This window comes from Ascaphus truei, chromosome 16, assembly GCF_040206685.1.
Source record: "Ascaphus truei isolate aAscTru1 chromosome 16, aAscTru1.hap1, whole genome shotgun sequence".
NCBI lineage: Eukaryota > Metazoa > Chordata > Amphibia > Anura > Ascaphidae > Ascaphus > Ascaphus truei.
The window spans coordinates 35880203-35907292 of record NC_134498.1 but is presented as its reverse complement, the minus strand read 5'-3'; the positions used below and the strand labels follow the sequence as shown (position 1 = coordinate 35907292).

At 44.3% G+C, this 27090-nt stretch overlaps 1 protein-coding gene across 10 annotated transcripts in view; it reads left to right on the top strand.

Annotated features, from left to right (window-relative positions):
* The first annotated feature begins 1538 nt into the window (after positions 1-1538).
* MBNL3 (muscleblind like splicing regulator 3) overlaps positions 1539-27090 on the top strand; it is a 120897-nt gene continuing 95345 nt past the window's right edge. For 2 of the 10 annotated variants that reach the window (XM_075573165.1, XM_075573171.1), the window contains exon 1: positions 1540-1795. The gene's annotated coding sequence lies outside the window, so the exon portion shown is untranslated. Of the gene's footprint in view, positions 1796-17730; positions 18165-27090 lie in introns of those variants that run through there. The other 8 variants (XR_012788395.1, XM_075573167.1, XM_075573168.1 and 5 more) reach the window with 7 other exon arrangements.

Genomic DNA, 27090 nt, shown 5'->3' with positions numbered 1-27090 from the left:
CAATAAAGGCACACATTGTGCGGAAGCGCGACGGTGAGGCTGAATCCTGAGGAGACAAAATAATTTGTTTTTAGGTGAGACGGCCGCATCACGTGAAGTGGTTCAGCCAATGGGGGGCGAACCAGCTTCATGACGTCACGGGCACGCCTCCCCATCGCATGAAGCAGAGTTCACATTCGCGCAAGCAATAGGCGTGTGCCACGTGCACGCCGTGCCGATGCATGCGCAGTGACTCTAGTCTCAGCCTTAGGCTGCAGTCCCAGTGCGTTCTACAGCGCAAGCCTCCCAATCTATCCGGGACAAGTACAAGCGTCGGCGCGCATTTAGCAGCCGCGCTGTATTGCAAGTTTTCCCACATACAAAAAAATTGTATGTGGAACTTGCAACGGAGGCGTGGCCACGCCCCCGCCAGCGGTTCAGCCAATGAGGGCGAATCAGCCGTGTGAGGTCATGGTCACGGCCCCGCAAAATACTCACCACGCCCCATCCCGTTGCAATCTCCTTCTGTCCATGGAGACCACAGATCGCGGTTAGCGCTGTGCACGCGCCGCCGGGCGCGCGTGTCACAGTGATGACTGGGACCGCAGCCTTACAGTTTGCAGCTCAAACTGCTGGGAACATTGGCAACAAATTATCCCAAACAGGAAAGTGTTAGAGAGATCCTCCACTGCTGGCGAGGTGGGATAAATCCTGCTATAGAGATGAAAGGATGCTCAGTGTATTAAAACTCATTAAAAATGTCATCGGCACGGACAGAGTTAACGTCATCTCGGTGCCGGACATCGGAGCCCGCGTAGCATTAAAGGTCACGCAGATGTCGCGGGCGCTTTTATTTTTTCAATTAGCTCAGCGCTGCCGGATAAAACGAGGACAAGGTGACACAGCATCTGCACCGCCGCCGCGTCACGATGTCATCCCCCCCTGTGACCACCCCATTCCCCCCCCCCCCTAATTAACTCCTGTTGGTATAATCGGGCGCGTTCAGACCCTCATAAAGTTGCTTTCCCCCCTTTTTTAAACCAGCCTAGGAAATGTCGTTACTTGTAACTATTTTTTATTTTGCAGCAGCAAGCAGTGCAGCAGCCCCGGGGAACCTTCCACATCCACCAGTGAATTTGCTCGCGCTAATTGGTTTGAGTCACCTTATTGTAATGGTGGATTTATTGAGCTGCCCCAGTAAGGTTTTAGCTACGTTGCTATGGCAGCAGCCAGGCTGAGCCACCGGCTTACGGCATACATCTTGAAGGCCATTAGGTGTTGCCTGTTTGTGGAACGTACCATGTCAGCGCAGCAGAGGGAGACAGGAAACGGGCCACCTAACATCTTTCCACTCTCGCACACCCCGAAAACACTTCCCCCCCCCCTTCTACCGCACAAAATAAGCGCCGCCGCCAGAATAGCGCCCTGTCACCCCCTGGCGAGGCCACCGCGGCCCGGTTGCCGCCCGACGTCCAGCCAACAAATAGCCATCTCCCCCCCCTGTGCCTGCTTGACGTTTCATACCCCCAGAGCTGCGTAGTTCCAACCCCCCGTCCGCCTGCCCCAGCATGGGTTGGCGGTAGTGGGGGGCGGGCTTTAATTTGGTTATGCCTAGTGGTTTGGAGAGGCTGGCTTTAAAATGGCGGCGTTCATTATACACCCATGCTAAAAACCTCACCCTGCACTTTGTTTTGCTTAGTGCTGCTTTTGCTTCTGCGGCTAACATAACAGCATTCTGCAGCTGAGAGCCGGGGCCTGCCGTCTGCTGGGGTGTTTTTTATTTTTTATTTTTTTGCTATCAGCATCATAGCAGAAGGTAAGGCTGCCTCGTACGTACCATTATATGCATGCATATCTTTTATTTATATAGCGCCCGCAGTGTACTCTGTGCTTTGCAAAGACAACACAGCACAGGGGATTTATAATACAACAATCCCAACAGCAGCAAAGGAAACACCCTTGCCCCGGTGAGCTGACAATCTAAGTGATCCACGAAAGCGGCTGTTTTTATTAATGCCTAACGTCTGTGGGTTTTTTTTTATCCCCCCCCTCTCCCTCCCCTCCATGCTTAGAAAATGTGGGCAGCATGTGGCTCGTGCAGTGCGCGAGGCGAGCTGCGGGTTTGCAGTGTAACTTGTCAGTGCCACATGCAGAGGATTCGATCTTCGTGCAATGTTCGCGAAGCTCGTGCCGCTGCCCAAGGATCTGGGCGGTGTGGCTGTGTGTGCTTCCTTTATAACGCGTTTTCACGTCCGATCCACATTGTGCGGCCAAGCATGTTGCATTTCCAGGCTCCAGGACACTGTTGAATGCCTACGTTTTTTTTTATTTTTTTTTTGACGTTGTTACTTTTAATGCTGCCATGGAAGGGAAAAGCATAATGTTGCAGTTTTGCAATGTTGTTTGTAGTTTTGTTGTATGTTGACGTGTTCTTTTCCTGATGCCAGTAAACGTAATTATATGGTTGAAACTCCTTTTAAAATGCTTATATCTCAGAGGGAAAATATTTTGCTTTTTTAGTAATAATGACCTTTTAATACACTGCAGTGTTGGCAAAAATTAGACATATATATATATATATATATATTTCCGTTTAAGCTAGTTAGTTTGACATATTTCAGATGTCGACTTTCTTTTTCTGTATATAATTAATTTTTTATATAGCGCCATTTATGTGCATGGCGCGTCACAGCAGTAATACACGTGACATAATAATATAACACATAATGGGAATAAGCGCTTCAGAAATACTAGAAAAAGGAGTCCCTGCCCCGAAGAGCTTACAATCTGTGTGTGTATATATCATTATATATTACTTATTACACACAAATAGTGTGTGTGTGTGTTAAAACAAAATCTTTAAACAAGTATTACATGTCTTTCTATGTCTGCAACGTGGGTGCAAAGGCTGCTGTGTCTCTGGAAGTAATCTAAATAATTGGTTTTACTGCAAAGTCCAGAGAGAGAGCGCATTCAATGCATTAGAATGACTATTTTATAGCCCCCCTGACTTCAGCAGCAGAAGCGACACAATTGCTCAGAAGTAGGAGATTTGTGTTAGTTTTCTGCATCCTGGGAGAGAGCGTGCGCAGTCGGCACCCGCTCACATCTGCACCGTACTCTGCCTGGAAACAAAGAATGGAGCCCTAGTCAAGGTGACGCTTTCGTGGGTTAACCCCTTCCGTGCTGCACCCTGCAGCTCCCCTACACCCCCTTGCCGTTCCACAAGGATTTGTTGTGCCATCATCAAACACAGGCGACATGTGGAACGATCATTAAACATATGTCCGACTGAAAAAAGACCTACCCCAAATAAATGCTCGGGGCAGCACAGAAGGGGTTAATCTACTTTGGTTCATCCTAGGGTGGCTCAAGAAATACTTTAATGAACATATAGATAGATGTATGAAATAACAGACCTCCTACTCGAAGTTAAATTAACATGGTATTCTCAAAGCTAATTATATGCGTGCACGAACACAACGACAGAATGACATCTCATCGGCGTAGGCATATCACGTTATTATAGCGCAACATCGCAGTCTTGGTGTTACTCTGATCCAGCCCCCAAAATCGGGCTTTTGCTGAAGCGGGGAGTGCGAAATAATGCCGGGCAATCACGCCATGTTCTTTGAAATTATGTCGCAGAGGGTATTGTACGCGTCTGTTGCTATTAAAGGGTGTCTTCCCACTGGCGCATTTTGTCACTGCGCTGTAACTGTGGGGTGACACGCCACGCGTGGCAACATCCTTATTTCAGTGTTAGGCCTCGGACATAGTGCAGGCGACCGAAAGCGTGACATCACGCGTGCCTGTATTTGCTGAGATTCGTGGCCTGCATGTTTGCGCGATTTGGGGGGCGGCGTGCCGGGGGCGTGTCCATGATGTCACGGAGCTGGTTTGCCCTCATTGGGCGAACCGCTCACGTGACCTGGCCGTCACACAATGGTGTCCCCGTCGCGCTTTTGCACGCACCGTACACACGCCCATACACATACGCGTCCTAGTGTTTGTTTGTTGTCGATCGCTCCGTCTCCTGCACTATGGACGCAGCCTTCGAATGCCAAGTTTAGGTTTAACTTAAAGCCGCAATATGGGTTCACTTTAAAAATATATATTTGTTCTTTATTACAAGTTTGAAGCTGAACCCCTTTTAATTTCAGCTCTGAGGACCGCAGGTCACGCGGGCCAGTAGGAAGACTCACCGAATGACTACGCAGCTTCCTATTGGCCCGTGGGACATTTAAGCCGCCATTATGTTAGGCACACAGTTTCTCTGCCTGCAAAGATAACCGCAAAGTTACAGCGGTAAGTATCCCTGGAAGCAGGGGGTGACCGGAGCTGAAATTAATGGGGTTCAGCTCTGGAGACCCCTGCTTCAAACCTGTAATAAAACAGAATATATAAAAAATAATTACATTAACCCATATTGCTGCTTTAAATCAATTGACGTTATTCCTCACATTAATCTTAACGGACATTGGTGGATATGCGCAATAACGCCTCATGCATATCATTTGCACACCATTACCACTAACTGTCATTATAGTTGGCGCTTTGGTCTTTACGGGACAGAACATGGGTTACATTTCCGGTATTGTCCTGTGAAGATACATAGTTAGTCTTAACATGATGGGATAATACAGGGGCGTGCAAACTATTTGTGCTGCGCCCCCATGCCTACGCCCCCTATCTTCCTTTCCGGCGTGCGGGGGTCATGTGACATCACGCCATGACCCCGCGGCGTCATTTGAAGACCCGGCTGGCATTTGGCAAGTAAGTTACAGAGGCCTCACGCCTCCCCTGGCATTTAATTTCAATGCCGTGTGGAAGAGCGCGGGGCCCCTGTAACCACCCGCGCCCCCCCCCCCAGCAAAATCTCCCGCCCCCCCTGGGGGGCGTGCCTCCCAGTCTGCGCTCTGCTGGGTTAATTTCACAGTTAAAGCAATAATTTGCTCAGATTTTGCAGTGTAAAAGTGTCCGTGCTCGGTGATCCCTTTCAATAGTCTCCTTTGCTGAATCATTTCTAAGCCTGTGATCTTGTATCCTGTTTAACACGTGACTGTTATTTTAGTGTGATGTGTTATATTATACTAAAGAGTATCACATGGGGACGGCTCCTTATAGTAAAAATTATCCATATGTTAATTATTTTAAAGGTAGTTCATTAAGTTAACCTTATTTGAGTCTTCACAAATATCTTCAAATGTTAAACACTGTGTAACTATTATTAGAATGGCTAAATCCTATATTAAAATATTTTCTGCTATTAGTGATAATGGCAGATACATGGTATAAAGCGACAATTCTATTCAATTGCCGGTTATAGACTCAACCAAGCCCGGTCCCCCCCACGCCCCCAAAGAGCTAACACTCATATGTTTCTAATGTGAAATAGAGCTGGTTGTGCGTTGTAGGAAGTCCCACTTCAGACGCCTATGATTTGACACCAAGGATACGTGTCGCTCCAAATATGGCAATCGTTTCATATTTAGGGAAGTCGGTGTTTAGGTGCTGAGTATCACATGGAGGAAAGCGTAACGGTTCTGAGTTTTGTTGTGGGGGCAGATAACAGGAGGAACACAACAATGAGAAATAGGACCTAGTGGTGTCCTAGAGCAGGGGTGCCCAACTCCAGTCCTCAAGAGGGCCCCCCCTCCTCAACCGGTCAGGTTTTAAGGATATCCCTGCTTCAGCATAGGTGGCTCAGTCTTCGAGCCACTTGTGATGAAGCAGGGATATCCTCAACCTGACCTGTTGGTGGCCTTTGAGGACTGAAGTTTAATGCAACGGGTCAGGTTTTAAGGATATCCCAGCTACAGCACAGGTAGCTCGGTCTTTGACTGCAGGCGCAATGTGAGGTGACTTGTGTAAAGTGAGATTTCGCTAATCTGCACAACCCGACTGAATCACTCAGGGTTACTGCTATGGAAATGGGTCTTTTTTTAATAGAGGAAGAGATGCGGTTGATATGGGAGGAGTGATGAGAAATGAAGGCTGCAGCCTGCCTTGTTCTGCCCTTCATGAGCTGTAACCTTGTCTTGGATACAGGCTGGCTTCTCCCAGCTTGAAAGGGAGCATTTCATGCTTTGGGATCCCTCCTAAAAATGTCCCTACTACAACAGCACACAATGCAGGGAGCATGGCCGCACACATCCACTTGTGTCAGGCTTAAGGGAACTGAAACGTTGAATTTTTAGCAAGAGATGAGAAGCACTTGGACCACCTAAACTGCACATGTCATAAATACCAGGCGTGGCCAACTCCCAGTCCACAAGGGCCACCGACAGGTAAGGTTTTCAGAATATCCCTGCTTCAGAACAGGTGTCTCTGGCGTTGTTTGAGCCACCTGAGGACTGGAGTTGGCCAACTGTGTCATATCACTTCTGTCCAAGTCCCATATCAAGAGACTCGATGTCCTACTCGGGTCCTCTAGTAATTCCATCTGTGCACAGTGGCCTGGTATTCTTGGTGGCTTCCCTGTATGTTTATAGCAAGCCCAATTTCCTATGGTTCCTCTGCAGAGAGGATCTTGGTTGACTTGACCTTCTCGGATCATAACTTGTCTTGGTATTCGCTGAAGTACTTTAGCAATCCTGGCAAAATTCAACATTGATTTATCTTACAAAGGTCAAACTAGGCGTTTCTCTGGAGTTACACCGTGCAATGTAAAGCTCTAGGGACCCCACCCGAGATATTTTCTGGACATTTAAACGGTCGTCCAATAGGAAGCCGCCACATCATCGCCACCGATGTGGTTTCCTTCAGGCTCACGGGACCCGTTACATTCATTAAATGTATTCCTTTATATGTATGTATTATGTTTCTTATGAATACAAATATAATGAATGTATATACTATATTACACACACACCTCTCTGCTCCATGCTGTTTCCTCCTCTCATTTGACCCACCCTCAGGCACCCGACACCTCCTTCTGATTGGCTGCATTACCCAACAGCAGTCAATCAGGATGGAGGAAGTTGCCCTGCTCTCTTCCTGCTCGTGAGAAATCCTGCACCCCCCCCCCCCCAAGCCGGTCAAGTCACTGTGTCCAGAGAGGTAATACCGGTATACACATACATGTCTAATATTATCTCTAAAAAAATTTGAACTGGACAGTGTGTCCAAATACAGGGAAGTCAGTTCAATCCTGGACACCTGGCAACCCTAGCATTCGTAAAGCATTGCATTTTAAAGTTGCCCTATTGCATAAACATTTCTTTGGACTGTGTGCAGTGTAGTGTATTGTGACTGTGTATTGCTCCATTTTGCATTACAATGCACTGTAAACAATAGGAGTCATGTCATTTAAAACAGAATGGAAAACAAAAAGGTGCGTTTTCAAAATGAAATCAGGAATCTACTTTAAATGGCATGTTTTTGCCTTTTTATAGAAGTCTAGCTTTTGTAAAACAAGGGCAAATAATGTGATTTTTGCCTAAATCAGGAACGGACTTATTTTTTTTATTTTTTTTTGATTAACGTCGTTCTGGAAAAATAAATTGAATACAGAAATAACTATACTACAGCTCGTTCACATAGAGTTATCAGGATAATGCTATGGTATCTTCAAATAAGGTGCCGTAATTGAAGTCTTGCCGTTACACTCAGCCACACACTGAAATAGGGCTTTTTGGAGGAGAGGGCAATAACACCACTTTTAAGTCAGATCTAAACCCGGCATTACTCCCGTGCAGCCAGTGTAAATAGTGTATCTAGGTAGGACTTCAATAACGTAATGTTGTTGTTTGGCGTTACCTGTTAACAGGGGGCGTGAGTAGGGTATTCTTATGCTAGTGCAGCAGTGGCTGACTCAAAGATATCCCTGCTTCAGCACAGATGGCTCAATCAGTGTCTGTCATTGACTGAGCCACCTGTGCTGAAGCAGGGATATCCTGAAAACCTGGCCTGTTGGTGACCCTTGAGGACTGAAGTTGAGCGCCCCCCTGCGCTAGTGGCTCATTTGCATCTCATTTTCCCTAATGTTCGTTGTGTATGATGCTCGGCTTTTTAACCTAGCGTTAACATTACATTAAATGGCCCAAATACCACAACATTTTTGGTTACTGGCGTTAACATTACGTTTAACGGTCCGACAGAGAGCCGTGGGCATGTCGGGCCCGTAAAATTTAACGGCAGATATGAACCCCATGTCCTATCTGGTCTGCCCATTTCAGGAAGACCCCCCCCCCCATCTTTATTCATTTCATATTGATATGGAACAACCTCCCTGGCTTTAGATCTTCACGCTGCAATGGGTCGCGCAACGGAACATCACCAGCCAGCAGAGGCTCTGGAGCCTGGCTGTAAGTGGGACAGCGATTTATTATTGCACACGGGGATCGGGGAACTAGAGACCTTGACTGCTAACTTAGTAACGCATGTCGTGTTTGTCTTTACACGTTTTTAAAAAAAAATGTATTACTGGACTGAAGCAGGGGGTCTCTTAAGCTGAACTATGTTAATTTCAGCTCTGGGGGGAGCCATGCTCCCAGAGATACCTCCGTAGGGGGTGACCGTATCTCTGTAGTCGGGGAAACCGTGTGCCTAACATAATGGCGGTGTTTAAATGCGTCACACTGGCCAATAGGAAGCGGTGACGTCATCCATTGCAGCTTCCTGTTGGCCAGCGTGACTGCGACATTTAAACTGCAAGCGATACCGGCGCCCCCGACGAAAAGAAGTAACTCTGAAAACGGGGGGCTCCCCAGAGCTGAAATGAAGACATTAAGCTCCGGAGACCACCTGCTTCAACCCTGTAATACAAATTTAAACAATGAAACCCGTGTTGCCGCTTTAACTGACCGTAGATAAGTGACGAGATCGTGTCATGAAACAATATGGTAACATATTTCTGTTTTTGACAAATGTGTCAGTTTATTTCCCAACCCCGTTGACATGGCTCTTATCGGTTGGTTATAAAAGAAGTCCCTTTATAACCGTACAGAAGGATTAAGACGTAGTGCTAGTTGCCACATTCTAAATGAAAAAGGACTCGCCTTCCAGCTAAACCAGAGGTACAGTACTTAACTCCAGCCTTCAAGCGCCCAAAACAGGTCAGGTTTTCAGAATATCCCTGCGTCAGCACAAGTGGCTCAAATAGTCCCTGCGTCAGCACAGGTTGCTCAGTCTTTGTCTGAGCCTCTGATTGAGCCACCTGTGCTGAATCTGGGATATCCTGAAAACCTGACCTATTTGGGGGGGGGGGGTCTTGAAGACTGGAGTTGAGCACCCCCTAAGCTAAACAAAGAAATTGACCTTTTTTTTTTCTAGCCATCAGTGTACAACTCAAGTGATCGTTAAGGCTGTCGTAATGGTTAAAGATTAGTTGACATATCAAGCAAGAGTCAATTACCGTACATGTTCAACATGTGATTTGATCCTGTAATTAGAGTAAGGCAATTGTCCGTTCCATAATAGCGCTATCGGATGTCTCGCTGCATTTTGGCAGTTAATGGTTCGCGTACTCTTCTTTAGCTGCGGATGTACACTTCCAGAAACCACTTTCGACACCTCCTATGGTAGGGTGGCCTTCCAGTATGGTGTCACAGTACAGATACTAATTCAATACTAATTCTCTTTAAAGCAAAAACAAAGAAAGGCTTTGTGAGCTTAAAGCCGCAATACAGGTTTCATTTACTGTTTTTGTTTTTTATTTATTTTATTACAGTTTTCTAGCAGGGTGTCTCCACCCAGTTAATTTCAGCTCTGGGGTCCCCCTGCTTTCCTGAGTTACTTTCCTTCGTAGGGGGAAGGGGGGGGGAGGGTGTGGCAGTATCTCTGCAGCCAGAGAAATGCCGGTGTTAAAACGAGAGTCGATAGGAAGCTGTGATGTCATCCTGTGCAGCTTCCTATTGATCTGTGTGACTGGGACATTTAAACTACACAGAGATGCAGGGGGGCCCTATTTCTGAAATTAATGGGGTTCAGCTCCAGAGACCCCCTGCTTCAGTCCTGTAATACAAATAATAATACAAAAACACTAAATTAAACCTGTATTGCTGCTCTAAAGGCCCCCCCCGAAACCAATTTGAGTTTAACTCGCTAATACAAAGTTAGTATACCGCCTTCAGAACATGTCCTGCATAAAAAAAAAAATATATATATATATATATATATATATATATATATATTATCATTAAAAAATATATATTATTTATTTATTTTTTATGATGATTTTTGACTGCACCGGGCTCTGGGGAGAGCTGCATTTTAACCTCCCCGACACTTAATATTGCAAATGTTTGTATCTGATGCTCTGTTCAGAAGATATAAACACTGGAAAGGAGAAGATGAGATCTCTTAAAGTAATATACAGAAAATGGTGACTAGCAAGGGCTGCTGCTTCGTTTGTGATATTCTTATGATGCACAGGGCAAGAGGAAGAATGAAGTGTTTATAGTATTTTAAATGGTCAAGTGGTGTGTGTGGTTTTCCTGTTATTTGTAACATCTCCATGTGTGATTATTTTGCTGTACATTTGGACAGAAGCATATTTATTTTTTTAATAGGATTCAAGGGTAAAAAAATTTCAAACTGTTCTGATTTGTATTAATACTTATAATACATACTCGGAGATATAACAGTATTTACTGATATCCGCAGTCCAAGTCAGTGGTGTGAATAAATTCACTTGCGCGCTTGTAAAATCGGTTTGCAGTAGGAAGCTTAACATTCGATTTAAACGAATCCTTTTATAGCTACTTGAAATCTCAGGTGCAGGCTAAATGAAATTAATGTCCGTTTTAACAAATCCCCCACAGCAATTGTGTGTTCCTTCCCCTGCTTTGGAACAGTCCTTCTATTACCTGTTAAAAAAAACAAAAAAACCTTAAAGCGCATAATCTACGTTGTTGCACAAAATGCAGAATCACAATGCTATACAAAGTGTTTTTTACACTCCGTGCATTGTGTCCTCACAACTAAATGAAGTCTATTTATAACCAACTTACCCTCCCTCATACTCATACAGACAACCCCAACCCAAATAATTAGACCCCTTGACCTTACCTCTGTCAATAAGGCAAACAATTTTATGATTAAAAAAAACAGTAATCATTTTTTTTTTTTTTTTTTTTTAATTGGATTGAATGTTCAGGTGGTCTCTGGAGCTGAACCCCATTGATCTCTGGTTTAAGGGGTTCTGATACTGGGCATTATCACTTCCATTGATTCCTACGGAACCGGTGCGATATTCGGTGTAATTCGTAGGTAAAATAAAGCTATGTATGGATATTGTTTCAATCCAATGTGTTTGCCAGTGAATGGGTCAAAATATAATAGTGTGGTTATACAATACTGTACATCTTAAAAGTGGCATGTTAATTAGTAAACGATGAACTCCATAAAACTCTTGCCCCTGTAGAGCCAATCCATTGTTGTAGTTTGTTTGAGCTCATACAATGTATGTGAATGTGCAGGTTTGAATGTGTACTGTATGTTGATTAAGTTGTTTTTCTTTTTTCTTTTACAAAGATGGAACCCAATGGTAAACCCCGGTAATGATTTGAAGCGTAACAGACAGGAGCTTATGATTTTATTTACAAAGAGTAGCCATCAAAAAGGAGATGCTCAGTCTCATTGTATGGTAAAGCAGGGCTCTTCAACTGGTTGCCACGCAAGCCAAATATGGCTCTTGGACTCTGCTCCTGCTAATTTCATGCTACTGTACTTGCTTTGGCAGCCAAGAGCAGTTTTTCCCACTGACACTCACTTGTAGGTTAAGGTCAGGCAAATATTTATGGCACAGATATTATCAGTGCTGGCAAAATGTTGAAATATAATCATTTTTGAAGTCTTTAAATGCACCTAAAATGACATTGCAATAAGCTTGTGGCCCTTCTACACGTGATATGATCTGGCGCCCTCTGAGACCGAGTTGAAAAGCCCTGCAGGAAAGTGTACTCCTGGTCCAGGCGGTATTTTTATTGCCTCCTTGAGCTGTTTTTGTTATCAATGTTCATGGCAGCTTTATGTCATAGACATAAATAATCACACTGACGGCATTCTTCATATAGATTTCGAAAATGATCTCCCAGAAGGGAATGTGAAGGCGGCACACTGCGTTCCGAAAAACGGAGGCTGGGTCGGTAACATTTTTTACTTTATTGAATCCACTTGCAACATGCTAGCAGAAAGGAATCTTGAGAGGAACTTCTGACGCATTCCGCGCATGCGTTCGCTTTGTCAAATAATTTTCTTATAGATTTCAAAGAGAATGTGTGGTATGCAAGTGATGCATAGATATTTTTATTTTAACTGTTACTGGGCCATTATGCAGCACCTCAACTTTTATTTTTTTTCCCTCTCGAGGGGGGGCCCCCCTTTATTCATAATACTTTTGTGTCCCAGGCCCCCCTACAATAGTGCAAACAGTCACACACATTCACACGAGACAGACCTACACACACACATACCCGGGACAGACTGCCACACACACCCATACCCCCCCCCCCACACACACCCACACACACACACATATGGAATAAACTGCCACGCACAAAAATATAACATACAGAAACAGGAAAAACAAACAGGACAGACAGCCAGTGACAGCAAAATAAACATGACCTTGGAGCCCGCAATGGAGCTCCCCTTCTCCCCCCCCCCTCCCCCCCCTTCCCCCTGTGACTATATATGAATAAAATACATCACCTGATAAGTGCCCAACCCTGCGAGAGCGCTCTACCACCGGGGTAAAGGCCAATGGTACTCAAACCAAGGCCCACAACACCCCCACCCTCCTCCCCCACGCTGGGCGCCGCACGGGGCGTTTACCGGAAATGGGCACCTAGGAACCCACAGCACAATGAGCCCTGCCCACCCTTTCCGAACCGTAGAGCCCCGTCTGGCAAGGTTAAAGCACACTGGCCCCCCCCCATATACCAACCACGACAGAGGCAACAACACGCCTCAAATGCCCACCTCAAAATGATAAACACACAGTCGTTTCTTCCTGTCCTTCTCTTTTTTTTATATGAATGCAACAAGGACGAGCATCAAACATAATAACATCATATAAACAGGGGAAGGGCGGGAACCTCTGGCAGGGCACGAAATGCTTTCCCAACCCAGCTAAGGTCCTATACAGCCTCCCCCCTCCCCCCCCCCGACGCCCTCCCCCTCAACACTGCGTCACCACCCGCCGGTAAGAGAGAAGGGGGAGGAGGTTGGGGGAGTGAGTGTAGCCTCGCCAGTCACACTGCCCGTTCGCCAAGGGTGGGGCGGTGGCCTCAAGGCTACTAGACAGACACAGTCAGAGCAAAATAAACAGGACAGACGACCAGTCACAGCAAAGAGATACTTCCAGTGTTAAACTGTAAACTGCCCGGTTATTTAAACATGGCGGCCGCGGTCTGCCAATGGGAAGCCGCAACATCCTCCATTGTGGCTTCTTGTTGGCCAACGAGTTTGGTGGCCATTTTTAATACCCAAAGGGGGAAAGGACTCTAACTGGGGGTTCGCAGTATTCGAACTGGGGGATTGCTCGGCTGCACCGCACTATTTTCAGCTCCGGAAGACCACCCCCCCCCCCCCCAGCAGGGATTCTATTTTAAGAGAAAAAGCAAGCAGGAAGCATGGCTGCTTTAAGAGACTGCATTGTAAGCATTTAGTGAAAAGAAATCCAATGTGGAAAGCCGGGAGCTTTGATCTCTGTGTACACACGTTTGAGTTAACTCCTTCTGAGCCGGCCGAACCTGCAAAGCATTGCACTGTAGTGTTTCCGTGCTCGTCCTGTGCTGAACGGGTTACCCGGGTCTCCATTTCAGAACTTGCATTTTCAATACTTGACAAGGTTTCCATGGCAATGCTACTCTTCTATCAAAGCCGATACTTGCGCGGCTCTTCCATAACAAAGTACTTCTCTGTTTGTTGTCAAGTACGTAATTTGTTCAATGATGTAATGTATGCAACAAAGGAACATTGTTTGTGTATTTGTTTTAGGAAGGAAAATTACCCTCGAAGCCGAAGAATGCCACATGCATTTAGGCAATATTCTGAACACTGCTATACGATTTCTAGTTTTATGTGAGGTGTATGTATATTTACAAGGAAATGTATAGCAACCTGGAACAATATTGCATCATACTGTCTCAGTTGTGTGAGAAGGAGAAAAACTGGAAGAGCACAACTGTAGTTATCAAAAAAGTAGAAAGGAGGGTGCGTATCCCATATAAAGATTATTTATTGGTCATGGAAAACAGGGCAATGGAGAGCCCTACCAACGTTTCATGCTTCACAGAGCGCTTTCTCAAGGTATCAGTTGTGTGAAAAAGAAAGTACACCCTCTTTGAATTTTATGATTTACATATCGGGACATAATAACAATCATCTATTCCTTAGCTGGTATAAAAATTAGGTAAATACAACCTCAGATCAACAACAACACACGACATATTACACCTTGTCATGAATTATTTAACAAAAATAAAGCCAAAATGGAGAAGCCATGTGTGAAAAACTAAGTACACATTTTCTGCTTCCATAGGAATTAAGATGCTAAGTAGCAGACAGGTTCTGCTAATCAAATGCCCTTGATTAATTGATCATCAGCAAGTGTGACCACCTCTATAAAAGCCGACGTTTTAGCAGTTTGCTGGTCTGGAGCATTCAGGTGTGTGTTAACATAATGCCAAGGAGGAAAGACATCAGCAATGATCTTGGAGAAGCAATTGTTGCTGCCCATCAATCTGGGAAGGGTTTTAAGGCCATTTCGAAACAATTTAAAGTCCATCATTCTACAGTGAGAAAGATTATTCAAAAGTGGAAAACATTCAAGACAGTTGCCAATCTTCCCAGGAGTGGACATCCCAGCAAATTCTCCCCAACGTCAGACCGTGCAATACTCGGAGACATTTAAAAAAAAAAAACCCTAGAGTTACATCTCTAGAGGCCTCAGTTAGCATGTTAAAGTTCATGACAGTACAATTAGAAAAGACTGAACAAGTATGGTTCGTTTGGAAGGGTTGCCAGGAGAAAGCCTCTTCTCTCTAAAAAGAACATGGCAGCACGGCTTAGGTTTGCAAAGTTGCATCTAAACAAACCACAAGACTTCTGGAATAATGTCCTATGGACAGACAAGACCAAAGTGGAGATGTTTGGCCATAATGCACAGCGCCACGTTTGGCGAAAACCAAACACAGCATATCGGCACAAACACCTCATTCCAACTATCAAGCATGGTGGTGGAGGGGTGATGATTTGGGCTTGTTTTGCAGCCACAGGACCTGGAAACCTTGCAGTCATTGAGTCGATCATGAACTCCTCTGTATACCGAAGTATTCTAGAGTCAAATGTGAGGCCATCTGTCCGATTTAGCTAAAGCTTGGCCGAAATTGGGTCATGCAACAGGACAATGATCCCAAGCACACCAGCAAATCTACTACAGAATGGCTGAAAAAGAAAAGAATCAAGGTGTTGCAATGGCACAGTCAAAGTCCAGACCTCAACCCGATTGAAATGCGGTGGCTGGACCTTAAGAGAGTTGTGCATAAACAAATGCCCACAAACCTCAATGAACTGAAGCAACGTTGTAAAGAAGAATGGGCCAAAATTCCTCCACAACGATGTGAGAGACTGATAGTCATACATAATGATTACTTCAAGTTATTCCTGCTAAAGGTGGTTCTACAAGCTATTGAATCATAAGGTATACTTAGTTTTTCACACATGGCTTCTCCATTTTGGCTTTATTTTTGTTAAATAAATCATGACACAGTGTATTATGTCATGTGTTGTTGTTCATCTGAGGTTGTATTTATCTAATTTTAAGACCTGCTAAGGAACAGATGATTGTTATTATGTCCTGATATGTAAAACCATAGAATTCAAAGAGGGTGTACTTTCTTTTTCACACGTGTGTGTGTGTGTGTGTGTGTGTGTGTGTGTGTGTGTCATCCTAATCTTCAACCCTTGTGAATCTACTGCTTGAAGGAGATCTATCTATCAAAAGTTCTGCAGCACCTGCTATAGTAGTATATAAAGATACATTTTCTATTGCATCAGAACAAAATCGAGCGACGTTTGGGGGTTCAATATGAGCTTATAGGGGTCCTGTATGTCGATCAGCAATGATCTTGGTTCACTAAATGGCTGCCATTCAGTTTCAATCAATCCTTCAGTCAGTGTCACTCAGCAGGTGCAATGTATCCTGATATTCCTAAAGTAGAATTATCTGTTACAGTTTGCAGCTGAAACTGTTGTGAATATTGGCAACAAATTATCACAATCCGGAAAGTGTTCCAAATATTCTGCACTGCTTGGGAAGCGGGCTAAAACCTGCTGTAGAAATGTTTGTTTATTTATTTATAAAAAATGTGTTGCCAGGAAGTAATACATTGAGAGTTACCTCTCGTTTTCAAGTATATCCTGGGCACAGAGTTATAAAAATTCATGGTTACATTAAAATCAGAGGATGCTCTATATTAAAGCAGCGAAACATGTGACATTAAATGTTTTTTTTAACGTGTTCTGTAGTATTAGATAATACTTCCCCCCCCCCCCCAAGCCCCCCATTTTTTAAAGTTATTATTTAACTCTTAATGCAATTTATTTTATTCGTTTTTAAAGCCTCTTTTGATTTTCTATAGCAGGTTTTAGCCCACCAACTCCAGCAGTGCAAGATCTCTGCATCTCTGATAATTTGTTGCCAATGTTCCCAGCAGTCTGAGCTGCAAACTATACAGAATTATACGTTGCCACATGCTTTACTGCTTTAAATATGCAAATAATAAGGGGGGGGGGGGCGGGAGGGAAATGTATTGCTGCTTTAAAACTCATTCAAAATGGCATTGAGTTGAATTTAAAAAATAACACTAATATGCAGTAAGTATTATTTAATAGTACAGAACTAATTTATTAAAAAAACACACATGGGATATTGCTTGGTTTGTTCCTTTTTAGAAATGTGTCAGATGCACCAAACAATTCTTGACGTGGAGACAGCAGAATGGAAATGTAATAATGTGTTTGATGTAATGTATCCCCATCTATCTCTAAATTAGGATAGTCCTAGATACAGCATGGTAATATGTATATCTGTATGCTGTCTTTATACAATGTGGCAATGCATTTCCACAAAGCATATATCTTAAAGCGGCAATCCCTCTCGGGGACCTTTTTATACGTTTAACTCCTAATGTTGGCGTCTTGTCATCTGTGCATTTCCTGCACTTAAAAAAAAGTTTTTTTTTTTTTTGTTTTTTTTAAATTCATTGTTAAAAATGATGGTTCATTTTATCTCCAGCTTCTGAGGTTACCATGCTAACGTTTGAACTGCACTGGGCTATATCGACAGCTCCATTTTAAACACCCGGACACTACATTTTTCAAATGCTTCTATGTCCTGGACGGAGCATCAGATTTAACAAATAACAGCGTTGAAAATGTCTAGAAGATAACTTTTTTTTTTAATAAAAGGGAAAATGCAAAAAATGGTAATAGATCCCAAAAATTGTATATATTGTAACGTATCTCTATTTGTATAGCGCCATGTATGTAGCGCTTTACAGCAGTAACAAACGTGACATAATAGGAATAAGCGTTTCATACAGAAAAGCAGACATTAGGAAAAAGGAGAACCTGCCCCGAAGAGCTTACAATCTAAGTGTAGAAGTATTCTTGATTCTTCACTCCCGCTCTCAGTGCAGAGTCGGCGTTCTTGTTTACGTTTTGGTAAACACCGGTCACGTGTGTACAGATTTTTTTTTTTTTTTTTTTTACGCCGTGAACGCTGGAAAATGTATCCCGGGTAGGACTGCATTTTCTGTTGGTGATTGTGAACGCAGAGAGAGAAGCGCTTGTGTAACCCGATCTGTGCTTGCTGAGGGGAGCACGCTGCAGACATAAGCTGTGTCAATAAGGAACTCGATTCAGTCTGTACAAACAGCCTCGTGACCCAGCGGTGATTGGCAGGTCCTCCTAGGGAGGGCCTTTCTTTGGAAAGGGCTCACATTTTGGCGGCACTTCTGACTGACCGGTTTCCTGATTGCCACTTATTCTCTTCTTGTCGGGCGGTGATACCTTGTGCGCGGGTTTTTTTTTTTTAAATTTTCTGCGGTCGATTTGCTGGCGTAAAGACGGAGCTGTGGGGAGCAGGAGATGGTCTGTTCTTCTGGACATAAATATGAGTAGAAGACGCGGTTATTGTTAAGGAGAAGCTGTCAGGCTCAGAACAGAATGAGGTACAGTGCAGGAGCATTCAACACGAGATCTCGTGTGTGTGTGTGTGTGTGTACGTGCTTGTGTGTACATGTTGTATCTAGCTTTTAGAGGTGTGTGTGTGTGGTGTGTTAATTGAATAAATCTTCAAAGTAAAGTTGCAAGTTCTGTGAGTATCTGCTTTGCTACTATATCGTCATTTTATTTATATCTATATCTTTACATATATAGCGCCCACAGTGTGCTCTGTGCTTTACAAAAGAGACAAAACACTACAGGGAATTATAATACAATGTGTGCAACAAAGTCAGACAATAGGAAAGCTCTGCCCCGGAGAGCTTACAATCTAAGTATGTTGTGTGTGTGTGTGTGTGATTTTTCTTTGCAAGGTTGTGACAATCCTCTACTCTCTCACAATGCCGCTCTTGTTCAGATTGTCGTTGCACACTGCGAGGCACACACCACCCAACACGTTTGGTTCAAACGACTTCACATGTGCATTCTTCTGAGCTCTGCACGGGACATACGTGTCCCTTGGGAAGTGAACCCCTTCAGAGCCGGATGCCTGCAAGTCATTCCTCAGGCCATGAACAGGTTAAGGCAGGGGTTCTCAGTCCCAGTCCCCCTCCCAACAGGTCAAGTTTTCAGGATATCCCTGCTTCAGCACAAGTGAGCCACCTGTGCAGAAGCAGGGATATCCTTATAAACCTGACCTGTTGCGGGGGAGGGTGGTGTCTTTTTTGGACTGGAGTTGAGAACCCCTGGGTTAAGGAAACGCCGCCGCGTGCAGCTTTGAGAAGCTGCCTCAGTTTCGCTGAGGCGTCTGCTCTGCAGAAGGAAGTGAGGCCATGAGACTGGGCAGAAGCGGAAATGCAGCCTTCTGTGTGTGTTCATTTAGAGCTGCTCAGTGAGGCCACAGCTGGATGCCTTGTTTTCACTTCCTGTTCTCAGTTTGCTCGGGCTGCATTAATAGCAAAGATTCGTGACTTTGTTAAAGGTGTATCAGCTCTCACGTGGCTCAGCTCTCCCTTTCTCTTCTACCTGTTTTGTACCTTCCCTCTGGATCTTTCTACCTTGATCACACGCTGAACGAGAACTCTGAATTTAGAGCAGTTGAATTGTCCTTGTGATCCCGGTCCACTTTACCTCCCCTGTGCCTCGTGCAGGGACTTCTGGCTGCAAAAGTGAACAAGAAATAAAAGTGTAGCAAACATTTGTTGGCATCCACTGCAATAAGTGCCACGTGTTGTATGTCATTATATTTACTTAAAGGTATTTACAATCTCACAATGTCGACCAGTTGACTTTCTTCGGGACCTCGGTACCCCTTAAACCACAGGTGGGCAACTCCAGTCCTCCATGGCTACCAACAGCTCTTCGATTGAGCCACCTGTGCTGAAGCAGGGATATCCGGAAAACCTGACCTTTTGGTGGCCCTCGAGGACTGGAGTTGTCCACCCGTGGTTCAAGGGGTACTGAAGTCCCCATAAAATTCAACTGGTTGACTAAAATGCAAAAAAAAAAACGAGTTGTGTGTTTTTTTTTTTTTTCGTTTTTGTTGTTTTTTTTTTTTTTTAATATACTGAGCATCCTATAGCACAGGGGAGCACAAACATTTGCTGCTGCACCCCCCTGCCTTGCCTCCTCTGGTTGCTCGCGCCCCCCCCCCCCCTTACCTTGATGCAGCGTAATTTCACGTCGCGTTGCATGGGGACGAGTCCTGAAGCCGGCAGAGTCGAGGTAAGTTGAGGTTGCAGAGGCCTCAGACGATCCCCCACCCCGGCATTTAATTTAAATGCCTTGGGGAAGAGAGCGGGGCCTCTGCAACCGCCGCACCCCTGTGGGGAGCACACCCCCTGCTATTGCAGGTTTTAGCACATATCCCCAGCAGTACGAACTCTTTGTAATACTTTCCTGATTGAGATCATTTGTTGACAATATTCCCAGCAGTTTAAGCAGCAAACTGTAACAATAGGTAATGTTACCTTTTGTAATATAAAGATACATTGTAGCTGCAGAATTACACTGACTCAAGGATTTTATTTGAAACTGAAAGGCAGCCATTAAGTGAACCCTGGGATTTTACTGATCGATCACAGGAGAACCAATCGATTTTGGCAGCTTAGGTCATTCTTTTTTTAATAAAGGTAATCAAGGGCTGTATATATTGAATTAAAAAATGTATATATCTTTTTTAAGCTGCTTGAGTTGCCTCTTTTTAAAAGAAGTTGCAATGTTCCTACCTTTTTTGCATTGAGCGAGACCCGTTTGCACCCTTTTTTTTACGTTGACCAAATTACTTTTTTCTCAGTTTCTCCGGGTTGCAAATGAAAGTGTGAGTTGTTTGGGGCCGGGTCCTGCACCTGGGCAGGCTGTGCCTACTGCTCTGTACCCTGGAGCAGGGCTCTATAACTGGAGGCCAGTGGCCCAAATTCACCCCCCCCCCCCCCAGAGAGCCACGGAGAGTGGCCTCTTGGACTTGGTCAGCTCCTGCTTATTTCATTGTACTTTCACCGGAAGCTGTGTGCATGTTTTCCATCATTATTATTATTATTATTTATTATTAAAACAACAGTCCAAACTATGCGTTTTTGCATTTTTTTTTTACATTTTTATATGGGATTGAAGCAGGGCGTCTCCAGAGCTGAACCTCGTTCATTTCAGCTCCCTGGGGACCCCCTGCTTCCCGAGATTCTTACCTCCTGCAGGAGGCAAAGTTTAAATCTTCCGGTCGCACGAGCCAATAGGAAGCAGCATGGGATGGTGTCATGGCTTTCTACTGGCCCGTGTGACGTGGGAGTTTGGCCGCCATTACGAGAACCCCAGCTAACCCAGCCGGAGCTGCTATCTGCACCCCCTATGGAGGGAAGTATATATGAAAGCAGGGGGTCCCTGGAGCTGTAATGAATGGGGTTCAACTCGTAGACCCCCTGCGTAAATCCTATTTTTTTTTAAAACTAAACACGCATAGCTTGTACTGTTTCTTTAAATACATTTTAGCCTACTACTGTATGTATATATCAAATGCTTGCACATTCTTGGAGTATAATATATGTGTGTGTGTCTTTAAATGCATCCAAAATTACATTATGATTACATTTGGCTCCTACTCCCCCCTCCCCAGACCTGGTCCCTTTGGAATACTAGAGTGCTAAAAAAAAAAAAAAAGGCACTATTAATATAATTCTTGTACCCGAGGCACAGGGAGAATAAAAATTGCCTTTAATAACGTGTAATTGCAGTAATATGAAAGCACTCCGCCAATTTCACATATTTCATAGGGCTTGATTCAGTAAAGTGAACGAACCCTTTTTTTTTCTGCATGCAGTTACCCGAATGTACGCGGTGTGATCTCCTCCAAATCTGTTCCACCGAAAAATGGGACGAGTGCAATTCCAGCACTAATGTCAGGGCTTTAATCTCCATGTTTCATTGCAGTGCATCGAAATACTAAGTGCTGCCTAATGAGGAGAGAATTTAGTATTCAACCTGCATGAGATCTGAGCAATGTCCCAGTTTGTGCATTTTATAACCGCATGCGAAGGTTAACCCTTACAGTGCCCCGGGGTTTGCCAGTCCCGGGTCATGTGACTGCTCCTGGAGTCCCGGCTTCAGCCGGAGCGGTCATTCCTGATCTTCCCCCGGGAAACACGCAAGTGCCCGTGTCATGCGGGGTACGTTATTCGGGCATGGTACAGGTTCAGGAGCCATTTGTGTGTACTAAAGTGCACAATCGCGACAATGTATGTCACCCACACTACCCCTGTGGCTGAAGTCACATGAAACCGAGATACTCTGGCCTTGTAAATGTTGCTATTCATTTCTTTTAGGAAATAGTGTAATGATACTCTACTGGCTTAACAGAGTCTAGGACAATTAGCTGCGACCAATTCCCCACCAGGACATTTGGCTGGTGTAGGTGATCAAGCCACCAACCACCTAACCTAAAAACCCATTACCCTAACCTAAAAACCCATTACCCTAACCTAAAAACCCATTACCCTAACCTAAAAACCCATTACCCTAACCTAAAAACCCATTACCCTAACCTAAAAACCCATTACCCTAACCTAAAAACCCATTACCCTAACCTAAAAACCCATTACCCTAACCTAAAAACCCATTACCCTAACCTAAAAACCCATTACCCTAACCTAAAAACCCATTACCCTAACCTAAAAACCCATTACCCTAACTCCCTAACCTAAAACCCCATCACCCTAACTCCCTAACCTAAAAACCCATCACCCTAACTCCCTAACCTAAAAACCCATCACCCTAACTCCCTAACCTAAAAACCCATCACTCTAACTGAAACCCATTACCCTAACTCCCTAACCTAAAAACCCATTACCCTAACTCCCTAACTGAAACCCATTACCCTAACTCCCTAACTGAAACCCATTACCCTAACTCCCTAACTGAAACCCATCACCGTAATTCCTTAACCTAGAAACCCTAACCCATAAACCCCATTTTCAGGGGAGAACCGGCTGTGACAACTGTCCCTTAGTGGCTGAAAAGTCTGCAGCGACATGGCCGCAGGTAATTGTCCCTTTCCGCAAAATGATGGGTTTCTTCTTCCGGTACACATGTGAAATACTGGTTTTCTAGTTTATACCGGGAAATAAATAAAAGATACAGTACCCACACATTACTATCCTTGTGTAAGAGAGGAGCTGGAGGCTCTCGTTGGCTTTGTGGTCACATAACCGATAGGAGACAGTTGGCAGAGGAGGTGGGCAAAGTGGTCCCTGTCTGCAGTTCTATTTTTCTTCATGTATATGTGTGAAATACGTAGAAACGCTGCAGTAGCTAATTAAACGACAATGTGTTTTTTAAGGGAACATTTCCTCCTGTGTGTTTCTTTTCAAGATTTTCTTTATAGTACTGTACAGTACGTCTTCTTCTCTTTTTTTTTTTTTTTTTTTTTTTAAATGTGTTTTTTTTTTATTCATAGAATTTAGTCCAATAACGTAAATGTAGGTCTGGCTGTGGAACTATCTCGATTTTACAGAGTCATTCTTTATAGTTCAAAGTGGCCGTTTGAGGGGTGTTTTTCATTTGTAAATCCCCCTTGACTTTGAGCAGCATTTTCGTCCTGAACGGCCACTTTCGACAACAAAGAAGGCCCTTTGGTGCCATTAGTGAGCCTCCGAAAACCTTCCCTGAGAAGATTAAGATCACAATCCCACGTATTTCGGGCACAATCTGCACTCGCCAGATCCATTTTCGGGTATCCTTTCTCTGAACCAATCAAGTGGTGTACAGAGGAGAAAAAAAACATGACCTTCTGTTCCATGTAACATCAGAGAAATTCAATGTCTCCCCTCCGCACTCAAGTATCAAAATCTTTTAGTGGCTTTAATAGCAGACTTAAGTCTGCTATTAGCCACTAAAAGATTGTGATACTATGCCTGTGTCTGCAAGTTGTTTTGTGAGTGCGGAGGGGAGACATTGAATTTCTTTGAGAAGATTAAGACAGGACAATTTTTTTATTATAATAATAATAAGATCCTTTGTCGTGTACATGGAAAACAGCTCTATGCTGCCGAGTGGAGACTAAACAGCAGGAGTTACCATGTGTGTACACTACTGCAGACTCTGTCCCACCCTTTTTTTTTTTTTAAATAAAAATTGAAATAAAATAAAAACTACTCGGTAAAAATAATGGTGGTAATCTGCTCTAACGGGCATCACATGGAAAGCAGTGAAGATAGGTTATTTTTTTTGGTGTGGGAGGGGGATCTGCACTTTTTTTTTTTTTTTTTGTTAAAATGTAGTTTCGTTGACTGCTCTTTCAGTTGAATCTACAGTGTTTTTGTGAACCCCTCAATACAAAAAACAAGATGGCATACCAAAAGGTATAAAAGGTGCGTGCTTTCAACAGTGAGTCAGTGTGAGAATCGTGAAAGTGCGCAGCCCTAAAATAAGTATCCTACTCCCCATATGCTCTTGAGTATTAGTGACAAAATAATAGTGATACAATAAATACATTTTCCTAGAGGAGTATACAGTATGAATATGAATTCAGTCCAAATGCAGCCTGCAAGTCCCAGGAATTCAAAATGTGTATGTGTATATATAATTATATACACACAGTCACAATGGGATAGTATGTTCTTACCAATGGAGCCCATTTAATAAAGAATATGCTATATACTCAGTTGGTGCTTTTTTTTTTTTTTTTTTTTTTTTTTTTTTAAGCATATAACAATATATATAATACTTTGTTCATTAGGTAAGGAGAATCAAATACTGTATATACCTCAAGGGAGGTGTGATAGATTTGGGAAAAATCCCCTGAGACATTATATTTGTGCCAACTCTTTTTTTTTTTGTGTGTGTGTGTGTGGGCAACAGTGTTCAGAACATACTATGCAATTGTCTTCTGTTCCCCCCCCCCCCCCTCTCCTATATACAGTACAAGAATAGCGTTCTCGGCCTTAAGTCTCCATTTTTTCACAATATAAGGCTACGCTTATAGTGCCGGCGACAGTCGCTGGAAAATCAAATAGAGATGACTTCCAGCGATCGCAACCAATGCGTCGCGCTTACTATAAGTTGCAGTATATTACAACATACTGTAGTCTGCCAGAAAAGATACTTCCGAGAACGTATATTACAGTTGTATATCGGTGCCCTCATCCTTATCTGCCATCTGTAGTGCTAGTTTTCACCATTTGCGTGCCCCAAGACGTACCCTCCAAGTAATAGGGCCAATATCGGGGCCCTATGACATACAGGGCAGAATGGGACATTTGGTCGTGGCTGTTTTTTGCGCGACCAAATGGCTGCCGGCACTTTGCCGCGACTCACCCCGCCACCGCAGCTGATCCGCCGCTGGAATCCCGGCCGCTTCTAAGGTGAATGTTATTTCTGTTTAATTTAAGGCATTTTAGCACTTGTGGTAGTCGGTTAATTTAAGGCCTTTTAGTGGTTCAGTTAGGGGGTTAATTTAATGGGTTGTAGGGGTTTTTAGGGTAAGGCACTTACCACAGCGGGGTGAGTGGCAGCGAAGCACCAGCGGCCATTTGGTTGTGCCGAAACGGCCGCGTTTAAATGTCCTATAAAGGTCCTATGCTTATAAAGGTGATGTGTGACCATTTGCATGTCATTTCCCAGAATCCCTGGCTGCAGTTGAATCCATTGTATGCTAAGAGATAAGGAAAGGCAGGGCTTGAGACCCGCCTGAGACGTGAATGTACTCACAACGTGGTATTTTTATTTGTTGCATTAAATATAAAAGATCACACAGAAGACATGAGGACATTGCAATGCAGAATGGAGCAATATTTGCGGACCAGAATGAAGCGGTAGCATAGTGGTAAGGTGCACTCATGGACAAGCTGATCAGTGTAAGGCAGAGGGAACAGCCGGAGTAATAGTTTAGGCTACAGGACAACAACTGGTGTACCAAACGTGCTTTGTTTCCATTGTCTTTGAATGCCCTCTTGTAATATGGAATCATTGAATGGCTACGTGTGATGTGAAAGCAGAAATGCCCTCAAACATTATTTTAGTTTGTCAGCTTGCCTACACTAGGGGACCCCTCGGCACAGATCTGTTGTCCCCCACCTCTGAGGACCCCCCCTATGTCCCCGATATCTGCAGGTTTTTTGTTGTTGTTGTTGGTTCTGACGCACGAAAGAAAAGCCCGACATGGCTGCGGGTCACAAGTCGTGACGTTGTCTTCCAATCGTGTTGCAGCTTTGTATTGTTTGCTGGGAGGGGGGGGGGGGCGACGCTGACCCAGTGGTTATTTTGTATACATGGGAGACGATGCAGAATTGGGAACCAAGGGGTCCTGCAGGTAACTAAGCTAAAAAAAAAATTTTTTTTTAAACTAGCTTGCAGCAGGGGTGGCAATCTCTATTCCTCAAGGGCCGCCAACAGAGCAAGTTAAAGGATATCCCTGCTTCAGCACAGGTGGCTCAGTCTTTGACTGAGCTACCTGTGCTGAAGCAGGAGTATTCTTAAAACCTTACCTGTCGTTGGCCCTTGAAGACTGGAGTTGGCCACTTGTGGCCTATAGTATGTGACCTGACACTCGAGTAAAAAGAGCAGTGTGCAGAGAGGAAGATATTATAGATATCTACGGTATATCGCTTCTCATAGGAAAGCAACTGCATGAACAAATGCTAAATATGTACGAAAAGCATGCACCGTAGTAACTCCCAGCTGCAGGAGTGCACATGAGTTTATCTGTCTGTGAATGCCATGCGGAACCTGAGCTATTGTTCACTTTCAAATGTTGCATTGGAAGAGCTGAGAGTTCCTTGCAAAACACCGGAGCCCTGCAATAATTGCTGCTGCCTAATGCCTGTCGTTATTTCCCAGGACAAATGCTTTTTAATTATCCACAAATGTCAGCAACGCCCTGGCCTGGCCCGTTTTTATACGTGCAAGACTGTATGTTGCTCACCTAATTAAACAAGGTTGACACCTCAGTGTTGGGCCGGTATGTCAGAGCTGCAAATGCTTTTTGGGGGGTAGATAATACGGTGCCCCTATGTGAATTTGTACAGGAGTCAGATGTTTGAGACTTCGGAATCCTGTTCTTACATTTGTGACATGATGCATATGTCGGAGTACTGGCCTCTCTGACAGTGACTGATGTTTAAAGCAGGATGTCTGCCTAGTCTGTTTTGGGAGGGGGTTGTAAATATATCATTTGCATGTCTTAGGCCTTGCCCCCGCTGCCTACTACAGCGTCCGCTGTGGCGGACGCTGCGCTCACGAGAGCCCTCCCCGCAATGGCGCCGGGCCCGCTGCGAGGGGGGGCCGCAGCGCTCGCGCGAGAGCTACTCCTGCTCTCAATATAATAGAGAGCAGGAACTCGCGTCGAGCGGCTAGGCACGCCCCCCGGCGGTTCAGCTAATGAGGGCGAATCTGCCGGGTGACGTCATGGACGCGCCCCCGTCACTCCTCCGCCACGCCCCCCCCGGT